Raw genomic sequence first — 13,319 nt, forward strand, 5'->3', positions numbered from 1 at the left:
AGTCATCAATGTAACGGAGGAAGAGGTGGGGTTTAGGGCCAGTGTAGCTACGGAAGAGGGATTGTTCCACGTAACCTACAAAGAGGCAGGCATAACTTAGTGCCTCTGCTGTTTGGTTTCAAGTATTTCTGGGCATCAGAGTTCGTCTAAGAAAAATTAACAAACAACGAAGTTCACAGGTCACCTTGGAGAAACCTGTATGGGGGAGCTCACAGCAGGAGAGCAGCTAAGTGGCTAGTTTTTAAGCGTAACCTTACTGTTTTTTTTTTTTTGCAGAACTACAGTAGTCAATAGAGTGGACTCTTTTTTGATTATATATTTTTATTGAGATCTGTCTCTTGATTAAGTTTTAAAAGTATAAAAAACATAGTACGAAGTTGGCCTGGAGCAGTGCTTCTTAGAGCAGTAAGACTGTGCTTTTTTTTAGGTCTATAGATTGTTAAGGTGCAAAGATGGCCTTTAGTAGAGTGATGAGCTCTTCCTGTCAGATGTGGGAGATTAGGGAGAGTTTCCATGCAACTGATGACGATGTCTGCAGGAAGTTTGCTTGGTTGCGAATCCTATTGGATCGCATGGATTGGTTGGAGCGGCAGTCAGAGGCAATGAGGAATTTACAAGAGCTGGGGATGCGATGGATGGCAGTTGCAGGAAGGGAGATAAACTGAAGATAAAGTCAGATAGATGGGTGCCCTTCAGTAAAGGTAGGAGAGGTAGGCAGGTAGTGCAGGAGACTCCTCTGCCTATCCCCATCTCAAATAAGTACACTGGTTTGGAAAATGTAGGTGGTGATGGACTCTCAGGGGAACGTAGCACTGACAGTTAGGTTTCTGATACCGAGACTGGCTCTAATGTAACGAGGGGTAAGCCAGGTTCTAAGCAATCAATTGTGATAGGGGACTCTCTAGTCAGAGGCACTGACAGACGTTTCTGCTGACGACAGTGAGACATCAGAATGGTGTGCTGCCTCTCTGGTGCCAGGATCAAGGATTTCTTGGAGCGGGTGCAGAATGTTCTCAAAGGCAAGGGGGACAAGAGGGAGGTTGTTTGACACATCGGAACTAACGACATAGGACAAGAAAGGAGCAAGATTCTGAGGAGAGAATATAGGCAGTTAGGCAAGAATTTAAAAAGGTAGTAATGTCTGGATTACTCCCGGTGCCATGAGCTAGTGAGGGTAGAGCAGATGAATGCATGGCTGAGGAGCTGGTGCAGGGGAGAAGGATTCACTTTTTTGCATCATTGGAATCTCCTCTGGGGTAGAAGTGACCTGTACAAGAAGGACGGATTGCACCTGAATTAGGAGTGGACTAACATACTGGTGGGGAGATTTGATAGAGCTGCTCGAGTGGATTTAAAATGGTAGCGCGCGGTGGGAGGTGCCATGGACAATCCAGGGAGACAGTGAGGAAAGAGAGAGATCAGTCTGAGGCTGATACAGTTGGGAAAAGGGGTAAGTCAAACAGTCAGGGCAGGCAGGAATAAGGCAGAGAACGAGATAGGACTGATCAATTAAACTGCATTCATTTCAATGCAAGAGGCCTAACAGATAAGGCAGAAGAACTCAGGATATGTTCTTGACGGTGGATGTGTCCAGAATCAGGGGTCACAGTATGAGGATTCAGGGTAGACCATTTAGGACGGAGATGAGGAGACATTTCATCACCCAAAGAGTAGTGAGCCTGTGGAATTCATTAGCACAGGAAATACTTGATGCCAAAACATTGGGGTAGGCGATTGCCTAGTGGTACTACCGCTAGACTATTAATCCAGAAACCCAGCTGACGTTCTGGGGACCCGGATTCGAATCCCACCACGGCAGATGGTGGAATTGGAATTCAAAACAAAAAATCTGGAATTAAGAATCTACTGATCACCATGAAACCATTGCCAATTGTCAGAAAAACCCATCTGGTTCACTAATGTCCTTCAGGGGAGGACACCTGTCACCCTCACCTGGTCTGGCCTACACATGACTCCAGACCCACAGCAATGTGGCTGACTCTCAATTGCCCTCTGAAATGGCCTAGCAAGCCACTCAGATGTACCAATTGCTACAAAGACTCAAAAAAATGGAACTGGATGGATCACCTGGCATTGACCTAAGCACCGGAAAAGACAACGGCAGAAACAGCCCTGACGACCACGCAAAGTCCTCCTCACTAACATCTATGGGTTAGTGCCAAAATTGAGAACTGCCTCACAGACTAGTCAAGCAACAGCCTGACATAGTCATACTCAAGAATCAGACCTTACAAACAATGTCCCAGACACCACCATCACCATCCCTGGATATGCCCTGTCTCACCGGCAGGACAGACCCAGCAAAGGGGGTGCCACAGTGGTACACAGTCGGGAGGGAGTTGCTTTAGGAGTCCTCAACACTGACTCCGGATCCCATGAAGTCTCATGGCTTCAGGTTAAACATGGACAAGGAAACCTCCTACTGATTACCACATACTGTCCTCCCTTGTCTGATGAATCAGTACTCCTCAACGTTGAGCAACACTTAGAGCAAGCACTGAGGATGGCAAGGGCACAAAATGTACTCTGGGTGGGGGATTTCAATGTCCACCACCAAGAGTGGCTCAGCAGCAGTACTACTGATCGAGCTGGTCAGGTCCTAAAGGACAGAGCTGCTAGACTGGGTCTGAGGCAGGTGGTGAGGGAATCAACGAGAAGGAAAAACATACTTGACCTCATCCTTACTAATCTGCCAGCTGCAGCTGCATCTGTCCATGACAGTAACGGTAAGAATGACCATCGCACAGTCCTTGTGCAGACAAAGTCCCGCCTTCACATTGAGAACAACCTTCATTGTGTTGTGTGGCACTGTCACCGTGCTAAATGGGACAGACTTTGCACAGATCTAGCAACTCAAGACTGGGCATCTATGAGGCGCTGCAGGCCATCAATAGCAGCAGAATTGTACTCCAGCATAATCTGTAACATCATGGCCCGGCATATCCCCCACTCAACTGATACCATCAAGCCAGGGCATCAATCCTCGTTCAATAAACAGTGCAGGAGGGCATGCCAGGAATAGCACCAGGCATGCCTGAAGATGAGGTGTCAACCTGGTGAAGCCACCAAACAGGACTACTTGCACGCCAAACAGCGAAAGCAGCAAGTGATAGACAAAGCTGAGCGATCCCATAACCAATGGATCAGATCTAAGCTCTGCAGTCCTGCCACATCCAGTTGTGAATGGTGGTGGTCAATTAAACAACTCACTGGAGGAGGAGGCTCCACAAATATCCCCATCCTCAATGATGGAAGAGCCCAGCATATCAGTGCAAAAGATAAGGCTGAAGTACTCGCAGCAATCTTCAGCCAGAAGTACTGAGTATCCAGCTCGGCCTCCTCTAGTGGTCCCCAGCATTACAGATACCAGTCTTCAGCCAATTCGATTCACTCCACGTGATATCAAGAAATGGTTGAAGACACTGGATACTGCAAAGGCTACTGGCCCTGACAATATTCCAGCAATAGTACTGAAGACTTGTGCCTTCCTCCATTTTAGAACGTTAACTTTTAGACCCGGTCTATCCTTTTCCATCACTACTTTAGAACTAATAGAATTAAGGTCACTGGCCCCAAAGTGCTCCCCACTGACACCTCAGTCACCCTGCCTGCCTATTTCTCAACAGTAGGTCAAGTTTTACACCATCTCTAGAAGGTAGATCCACGTACTGAATCAGAAAATTTTCTTGTACACACTGTCCCCGGAACCTGATCAGGTGTACTCGAGAACTCTGTGGGAAGCTAGGGAAGTGATTGGTGGGCACCTTGCTGAGATAGTTGTATCATCAATAGCCACAGGTGAGGTGCCGGAAGACTGGAGGTTGGCTAACGTGGGACCACTATTTAAGAAAGGTGGTAAGAAAAAGCCAGGGAACTATAGACTGGTGAGCCTGACATCAGCGGTGGTCAAGTTGTTGGAGGGAATCCTGAAGACAGGATTTACATGTATTTCGAAAGGCAAGCACTGATTAGGGATAGTCAACATGGCTTTCTGTGTGGGAAGTCATGTCTCACTAACTCGATTGAGTTTTTTGAAGTAGTAACTAAGAGAATTGATAAGGGCAGAATGGTGGACGACAAGGTTCCTCGTGGTAGACTGGTTAGCAAGGTTAGATCATATGGAATACATGGAGAACTAGCCACTTGGATACAAAACACTTTTGAAGATAAAAGACAGGGTGGTGGTGCAGGGCTGCTTTTCAGAATGGAGACCAACGGTGTGCCATATGGATTGGTGCTGTGTCCAGTGCTTTTGTCATTCATATAAATGATTTGTAGGTGAACATAGGAGGTATAGTTAGTGAGTTTGCAGATGATATCAAAATTGATGGTGCAGTGAACAGAGAAGAAGGTTACTTCAGAGTACAAAGGGATCTTGATCAGATGGGCCAGTGGGCTGAGGAGTGGCAGATGAAGTTTAATTTAGATAAATGTGAGGTGCTGCATTTTGGAAAGGCAAATCAGGGTAGGACTTGTATACTTATTGGTAACGTCCTGGGGAGTAATGCTGAACAAACAGACCTTGGAGTGCAAGTTTATAGTTCCTTGTAAGTGGAGTTTCAGGTAGTGAAGAAGACATCTTGTAAGCATGCCTTTATTGGTCTGTGCATTGAGTATAGGAGTTGGCGGACATGTTGCAGCTGTACAGGACATTGGTTAGGCCACAATTGGAATACTGCGTGCATTCTGGTCTCCCCACTATAGGAAAGATGTTGTGAAACTTGAAAGGGTTCAGAAAAGATTTACCAGGATGTTGCCAGGATGGAGGGTTTGAAGCTAAAGGGAGAGGCTGAATAGGCTGGGGCTATTTTCCCTAGACAATCGTCGACTTAGGGGGTGACCTTATAGAAGTTAATAAAATCACGAGGGGCATGGATAGGGTGAATAGCCAAGGTCTTTTCCCCCGGGTGGGGGATTCCAAACTAGAGGGCATTGGTTTAAGGCGAGAGGGGAAAGATTTGAAAAGGACCTATGGGGCAACTTTTTCACACAGAGGGAGGTGCATGTGTGGAACGAGCTGCCAGAGGAAGTGGTGGCGACTGGTACGATAACAACATTTAAAAGGCATCTGAATGGGTTTATGAATAGGAAGGTTTTAGAGAGATATGGGCCAAATGCTGGCAAATGGGACCAGATTAATTTAGGATAATGCTTGCCTTTCGAAATACAGATAAATCCTGTCTCTCAGGATTTCCTCCAACAATTTTGACCACCACTAATGTCAGGCTCACCAGTCTATAGTTCCCCGGCTTTTTCTTACCACCTGTCTCAAATAGTGGCACCACGTTAGCCAACCTCCATTCTTCCGGCATCTCACTGTGGGTATTAATGATACAGGTATCTCAGCAAGGTGCCCACCAATCACTTCCCTTGCTTCCCACAGGGTTCTAGGGTACACCTGATCAGGTTCCGGGGATTTATCCACCTTTATGCATTTTAAGACATCCAGCATGGAGAAGTTGGACCGAAGGGTCTGTTTCTGTATTGGACAACTCCATGACTCTATCAGAGATAGTAAGAACTGAAGATGCTGGAGTCTGAGATAACAGAGTGTGGAGCTGGAGGAACACAGCAGGCCAGGCAGAATCGGAGGAGCAGCAAAGTTGACCTTTCGGGTCGGGACCCTTCCTGACTTGAAACGTCAACTTGCCTGCTGTTCTGATTTTGCCTGGCCTGCTGTGTTCCTCCAGCTCCACACTGTTATCTCTGACTCTATTCAGCCTTTCTTTATGACTCAAATCTTCCGTACCTGGCAACATTCTGGTAAATCTCTTATGAACCCTCTCCAACTTACTAATATCTTTGCTATAACTGGGCGACCAAAACTGGACACAGTACTCCAGGTGAGACTTCACTGTCTTTAAATTTCCCTCTAAAGTGTGTAAACTTTGGATTAGTGTTACAACAAAAACATAATGAACTGCTTCAGCTTTTGGAAAACAGTCATCTACTTCTCCATGTTACAAGAATCACCCAGACAGTGCGTCCAGAACTGCTGATGAAGTAAAAAAAATCTGTATGTGGTCATCCCTTCCAGAAGTCAATTAACTTTGCTGCCATTCCTCATCATTTAAAGTACTTTTCTGCTAAATAAGGTTGTCGCTTATAATCTGGATCCAACCTGGTCCTGGAACCTGAGGTGGTAGGGAAGGAAATTAAGTCTTTCTCAAATTCCAAGCACACTGCACTTATTCCCATCCTCCTCCTCTATATTCCACATGTAAGCATATGGTAGTGTTTTTCTCCCAATCCCATTCCTCTAGGCAGGGTGGTTGTTATGATTTCATAGTGTCTATGGTGTTCTAATACAAGTGACTAGGACCGTACTTGCCTGCATTGCTGGATACATCTGAAATACATTTCACTGGCTGTGAAGCACCATAAAGCTAAGGAGCCATCTCTTGTTTAAAAGTATGTGTTTAAAATTATTTCCAAAAAGCTACTGAAGAGGTACCACAACATGAACTAATGAGCAAGATCACAGCACACGGAACCAGAGGAAAAGTGGAAGTGAGTTGGCTGCAAGTAAGAAAGCAGAGAGCAAAGGTAAAGGGTAACTAATTGGAAGCTGTAAAGTGGGATCTCACACAGTCATCTTCCCTGGGACCATCAGCATTCAGTACTTATATTAATGATTTAGTCTTGGTATCAAAAATGCAATGTCTAAATTTATAGCTAGCACCAAACTGAGGGCAAGATAGTCAAAACTGAGATGGTCTGTAACAAATTCCAAAAACCATTGATGAACTTGCAGAATAGACATATAATTGGCAAATGAATTTCAACATGGGGGCAAGTATTATATTTTATTAAGAAAAATAAGGAGGTCACATCTTTTGAGGCAAAGGAGAATCTAGTTGGAGCAGAGGTGAAAAGGATATGGGAGTAAATCACTAGATGTAGCAACAAAGATTAAAGAGGGTCATACAAAAAAATGCCCTTTGACAAAGCAAAAACGTCCAAAGGCACTTCACAGGATTGTTAGCAAACAAAGCCATTAAGAAATATTAAAACTTTGGTCAAAGGTTTTAAGCAACATTTTAAAAGGAAAGAAAAAAATCAGGTAGATTGGTGGGTAGGATTAGGGAGGGAATTCCAGTGACTAGACCCCAGCAACTGAAGGCATAGCTGCTGTTCGTGGCATAATTAAAATTGGGATGCTGAAAATGCCACAATTTGGGGAGTGCAGGTTTATCAAAACGTGGGATTGTGGGAGATTACAGAGATAGGGAAGGGTGAAACCATGGAGAGATTTGTAAACAGGGACGAGAATTTTAAAATTGAAGTGTTCCTTAAATTGGAAAGCAATGTAGGTCAGCAAACACAAAGGGGCCTAGTGAATTGAAATTGGTGCAAGTTAGGGCATAAAGTACTCAGGTTTATTTTTAGCAGGATAGAAGTGTACAGTGTAGAAGTTTTGCTCAACCTCTGTTGAACCATGGTTGGAAACATTTGGAATACCTTTTGCAGTTTTGATCATTATGTAATAAAATGGATATAAAGGTGCTAGAGAAGGTATTTAAAAAAAAAACTGTGATGCTATCCTCACCTGGAAATTAACAGCTGGGGCTTCTCTTGGAAAGAGAAGCTGAGAGTCTCATAAGGCCTTTAATGATAGGAAAGGTTTTGATGGAGTAAACCGTTTTCTTCTGTGAGGAGGAGCAATTTAGACCCCATCAATAAACTACTTACTAAGAAGATAAGGAATTTGAAAACAAATCCCTGCACTCAAAGTGGAGAATATGTGGCAACTACTGTCACAGGGAGAGTTGAAGTGAATGGTATTTAAGGGAAAAACTAAATAAGGTGATGAAGAAAAAGGGAATTGAAGATTATGGTCTGATTCAAATGCAGAAAGTTGGTGAGAGTCTCAGGTGAAGCATATTGCACAGACTGGCCGGGTCAAATGGCCAGTGTCTGTGAGGTATACTCTATGGATGTGATCTATAATGACAAAAGGTTTTACTAGGGACACATAGAAATGACCTCCTCTGCTGAAGTAGTCCAGATCAAGGAGGCACAATCTTAAAATTAGAGCTGGGCAATTTGGAGGTGAAACATTTTCACAAAATCCATACCTAAAGTACGAAACTTACTTCTCTGAAAGGCTGTGGAAGAGTCAAAGTGAAAATCCCAAGACTGAGATTGGCTGACTTTTTTTCTTCCCAATGACAGTATCAAAGTAGCGTATTTGTGCGGATCAAATGGAGTTGAGCTACAGACCAATCATGATAGGCAAGACAGGAACAGAATCAAAAGGCTGAATATTGATTCTAATTCTTATGGGACTGTACGTGTACATGAAAGGTGTTAAATAAATTCTCTGCACTGTATGTCAGTTACCTGTCACTAGCCACAGATCCTGTTCTACTGATTCCTCAGGTGCCTTCTTAAGGTATTCACCCAGTAACAGCAGACCATTTTAACAAACTACACCTTGAGCAAAGCAAAAACAGGAGTGCAATCAGTCGTGTCTGCCTGTTTTCCTCTGGGTGCTCTGGTTTCCTCCAACAGACTAAAGATGTGCAGGTTAGGTAAATTGGCTATGCTAGATTGGTCATAGTGTCCAGGGTTGTGCAGGCTAGCAGGATTAGCAATGGGAAATGCAGGGTTACAGGGATAGGGTACTGGGTGGTGGGTCTGGGCGGGATGCTGTTCAGAGGGTCAGTGTGGATTCGATGGCTTGCTACCACATTGTAGGGATTCTATGATTCTATGAAAATTACATATTAAGCCAAAGATGACATTACAACAGGATTTAAGTAGCATCTTAAGAGGAGGAAAGAAAGGGCAAGGTGGAAAAGATCATGCAGGAAATTGAACAGGTCAAGGTTTACACAGCTACAGCATGGCCATGTATGCTGTGATGATGGAAGAGAATAGTCCTCCGCACGCTGTAGGAATGGAAGTGGTTACAGAGATTGGGAAAGGCTAAGGTCATGGAGGGAGGTGAATATACATGAATAAGAATTTTGTTTTTTTTTTAAACAAAAAGAGTATGGTGCAACAGAGCTGATTAAGTCAATGAGCACTGGGTATTTCGGTCTGAACTGAGATTTAAAGTACTAACGTGCTGCAGCATATATTCAGTGCTCTTTCCCAAACAAGCATTTCACTTCAAAAATTGAATTTAAAAATAAAATAAGGCTGGAACAAAAAGGTCAGCATAAGTTAACAGTGTCAAAAATCTTCAGTTAAACCTAGAGCTAAACTCAACCAGTTAATACAGGTGCACCCTATGCATCAAATGAATATTCCAACATTATATTCTTGAGTGGCTTTATGCACTTTGAAATAATGTAGAGATTTGAAAAACTGGTTCCTGATGAAGTGGTTTACCTCTGTCATGCATTGCCCTATAGGTCCCCTCAATCTCGGTTATTTCCTGTGGTGAGGGTCTTTTGGCAGCAGCAGCAATCCATAGGCGGCCTCGGTGCGATGTGTACCAGGACCTGCCCTCTGCCCTACAAAGAGGAAGCAAACCAAGCTTAAAAATATAGAAAAGGTCCCATACAAAATAGTCAGGTTATATGTCTATAGGCAGGAGTACACCACAACCATAGCCATCCAATAATCAAAATAGATTGCTCTAAATGGGCTAATGAAGTAAGAGGAGAAAATATCAAACATGCATTTACATAGTGTCTTTCTTGTCCTCAGGACATCCCAAAGTGGCTCACAGCAAATGAAGCAGTTCTAAACTACTAAAAAGACTGCTGGAAATAGTCATCAGTTCTGACAGCATTTGAGGAGATAGAAACAGAGGTAACGCCTCATCAGTTCTCATGAAACGTTAATGACTGAGACATTAACTCTTTCCCTCTCTCTTCGCAGAGGCTGCCCACACCTGCTGAGTATTTCAAGCATTTACTGCTTTTTTTCCAGATTTCTAGAATGTGCAATGTTTTGTTGAAATACTTTTGAAGCGTAGTCTGTAACGCAGGCTGACAGTGCTAATTTGCAATGGGCAAGGTCTTACAAACAACAAAGAAAAAAATGATGAGACATTCTGTTCTACTGGTTTTAATTGAGGGAAACCAGGGCATCAGAAAGAACTCCCTTGCACTTCGTACCTCTATGGGATACTTTTATCCACTAGTTGATCTGAAATATAGTACCTCCAACAATACAACAACTTCCTCACGGCTGTATTTTAAGTGCCAGTCAACACATTTAGTTCAAGACTCTTGAGAATGGTTTGTATACACAACCTTCTGAGAAACAAGATTCATCCCATTAAGCAGCAGCCAGTACTGAGTGAGACAGAACATATTTTATCTAAAATTCACTAAATAAAGGAAGAAACTGAATGGCAGAAACCTAAAAGTAACAACAGTAGAAAAATTAATGACGGCAGTCTCAAACTTAACTAAATCCAACCTGGTTAAAGTAAGACTCCTAAGCAAAATGTAGCAATGGATGTTCAATAACCATTATATTTTTCTGGCTATTAACTGTCAATAGTTGAGGAACTTGACCCCTTCAGAACAATCAAGTAATAACTGCCAAAATAACTGCCAAAACTTCATTTCCACCTATGCAAACCTTCACAGCCTATTATTCACACACATGCCTTTCTCTACCCCATCAAGCCAGCCTTCTAATTCAACTAAACTCTTTCCGTGAAAATTACCCCGAGCTTCCAGGTGCCTGCCACTTCAATACGCCATCTGCGTGGGTTTCCTCTGGGTGCTCCGGTTTCCTCTCACAGTCCAAAAATGTGCAGGCTAGGTGGATTGGTCACAAAAAATTGTCCATAGTGTTGAGGGATGTGTAGATTAGGTGGGTTATATGGGGATGGGTCTGGGTGGGATGCTCTGAGAGTTGGTGTGGACTTGTTGGGCTGAAGGGCCTGTTTCCACATTGTAGGGACTCTATGATCTTCTACGTTGCCAGAAGTACTAAGTTTCTCCAACAATTTCTGTTTATGTTTGTTCCTATCTAATCTTACCAACCTTGATTCCAATTTCCATCCAGTTTAAATGTGCACTTGCCGGTCCCACAAATCTGACTTACTCTGGCAACTAGCCCAGGTTTCCCTCATCATAGAATTGTAGAGTTGGTGAACAAAATGGCACAGGAGTAGGACCAGGTCATGGCCCATCTTTCCTGCTTTGCAAAGAGCTTTCTAATTGCCCCCATTCACCCGAACATGTTTCCTCCTCGTATTGATCCAATTCCCGTTTGAAATGTATTCATGAACCAGTTGCCTCCATCCTTTCAGGCAGTATGTTCCAGACCACAACAAACTCTCTGCACAATTTTTTTCTCTTCATTTCGCCTCTGCTTGCATTAAATCTGTGTACAAAAACAGCAAACTGGCTAACTACAGAAAGAGTGGGGTAATAGTCAACCCACATCAAATTTGCAGTTGCATGCCTGAGAATTGCAACATTAGTGAAACAATGGGAATCATAGATTACCAGAGGAATCAATGTTAAAGTCAGAGTTAGGATCCTTTGTACAATTATTTCTCAAAATGAAATAATGTATAATACAAAATACCCCATCATCTATGTACCACACTGTGCATTCCTAGCTAACATACTTCAAATAAATACATTAACTGCAAATCAAAGGCAATACAATACACTACTGTACAATACGCTATGTAAAAATATACATCTTTGCTGACCAGCCTCCATCTAGTGGCAGAATTTACTCCATGCAGGCAGCTTTAGGGTCCCTGCACTAACCAACCGCTGCTACTAGATCAATCTCATTCAGCACGAGTTAAGAACCATCTTCAGGAGATGGGATTGGTTTTATTGGTGAAGCGAGTGACGTAATACAACAGCAAGCAGAGTTGCGGGAGGGGGGAAAGCAAGACTAGGCAGGAGGCAAACTGGCAGAGAAACATGCCAGAGACAATTGAATGTAAGGAACCCAAATAGACAACAATATAAACTAGGAATATCAATGCAATTCAAGGAAACAGGCCTTAAAAACAAAAAGGTAATGACAAAATGATGTTTAAGCAGGGTCAATTAAAGAGGTGATTTACTGCATTAGGCACCAAAAGAACAACCTGTGCGTGCAGCAGAAAGGTTTTTGATTTTGCATCTGTTTTCACACTATGAGGAACAATAAAGAAACTGCAATAAGGGAGGAGGAGTGTTCAATATTAGATTAAATTAAGAGCATGAGGAAGAAAGAATGAAGAGGTTTAACATCTTCAAAAGAAAATAAATTGGTTGGCCAACACAAAATATGTCCTAGGCTGTGGATGAAAAGCTAACAAAGGAAGTGGACACTCTGATGATCCTTTTCCAATCCTCTCTGATTGCAAATGTGCTACCAGACGGGACGAGAGCTAACATTTTATTATTGGTTTAAAAAAAAGGAGAAAGAATAGGTCAAGTAATTACTTTATTTAAGTAAGCATAATCTCATTGGTGATTGAAAACAAAAATGGAAAATATTTCTGAGGACAGGATAATTTTTATTTAGAAAGACATGGATTAATCAAAGACTGTCAACACAGATTTATCTATGATTAATATCACTGGATGAAATCACTCTTCAGAAACCTGCATAGCCTTTGACAGTATTGTTTGCACTGTTTCCCACTGAGTCAGGCATTCAGAGACACAATATCGCTGACATTCATCCTTTTATGGCCTCCCCAATCTAATGGGAGGTTCTCCATTTGGGGAAGACTAACAAGACAAATAAATACATAATAAATTTATACCGTCTAATAATTAGCACCATGAAGCATTGATAAAGGAAAATCCTAAGAGGTATACGTTCACATATCACATAAGCTGGCTGGACAGATGGATAAGGTGGTCAAGAAGGCACAGGATACTTGCCTTTATGAGTTGAGGCACAGAATACAAGAGCTCAGTGGTTATGCTGGAACTGGAAGAAACATTGCTCAGGCCACAGCTGCAGAACTGTGCACAGTTTGAATCATTACATTATTAAATAAATGCAATAAGACTGGACAGTGTACAGAGGAGATATGAGGATGTTGCCTGGACTGAGGAATTTTAATTACGAGGTAAGAGTGGACAGTCTGGCCTTTTCTTTAGAGGAGAACGTATAAAATTATAATGCAGTACAAATACATTAGATAGGAAGGACCTATTTCTCTTGTATAAGGGGTTAAAAACAAGGGTGGGGGCACAGGTCTAAATCCACAGAATTCAACATAATTTTCTTTCCACTCAGAGGTGGTAGAGGTCTGAAATCCATTATCTGAATAAATTGGTAAAGACCGAATCCTCACAGCATTTAAGTAGCACATATCCAAATTGGGATTAGGATTTTGCCCTTCAAGTGTCGCAACCTCC

Source organism: Rhincodon typus, chromosome 36, assembly GCF_021869965.1.
Source record: "Rhincodon typus isolate 14 chromosome 36, sRhiTyp1.1, whole genome shotgun sequence".
NCBI lineage: Eukaryota > Metazoa > Chordata > Chondrichthyes > Orectolobiformes > Rhincodontidae > Rhincodon > Rhincodon typus.